A 576-nucleotide genomic window follows, 5' to 3' on the forward strand; every position below is an offset into this window, starting at 1 on the left:
CTTGCTGCTGCTACACCTTTTGCTGCTGCTGCTGCTGCTGCTGCTGCTGCATTTGCTGCTGCTGCTGCTGCATCTTTTTCTCTATCATATCATCATAACAATATATTCCCGTTTCTGCTGCTGCTTCTGCTGCTGCTGTCTGCTGCTGCCTCTCTCTCCTGCTCCTCCTCCTGCTGCTGCTGCTGCTGCTGCTGCTGCTGCTGCTGCTGCTGCTGCTGCTGTTGCTGCTGCAGGGATGGAACGGTGTGCGTTGGCAGTTTCCGCGGGGTAAGGTAGATGAGGGAGAGAGCGATGATGTGTGTGCATGCAGAGAGATAAAGGAAGAGACAGGTTTATATATATATAATTATATAAATATAAATATGTTTATTGAAATAAAAACAATAAAAAAACAAAAACTTAAACTTTTTATCGTTCCTGGGGTGTCTGAACAGCAGCAGCTGCTGCCGCAAAAAAGAAAAGAGATAGGCAGGATTAGATGGTTTCCTCTCTCTCAACTCCCTGGGTACTACAACAATATAAATAAAATAAATAAAATAAATAAAAATAATAATATAAATAAAAATAATAATAATA

This window comes from Eimeria mitis, genomic scaffold (genome assembly GCF_000499745.2).
Source record: "Eimeria mitis Houghton genomic scaffold, Emh_scaff3600, whole genome shotgun sequence".
Classification (NCBI taxonomy): Eukaryota; Apicomplexa; class Conoidasida; order Eucoccidiorida; family Eimeriidae; genus Eimeria; species Eimeria mitis.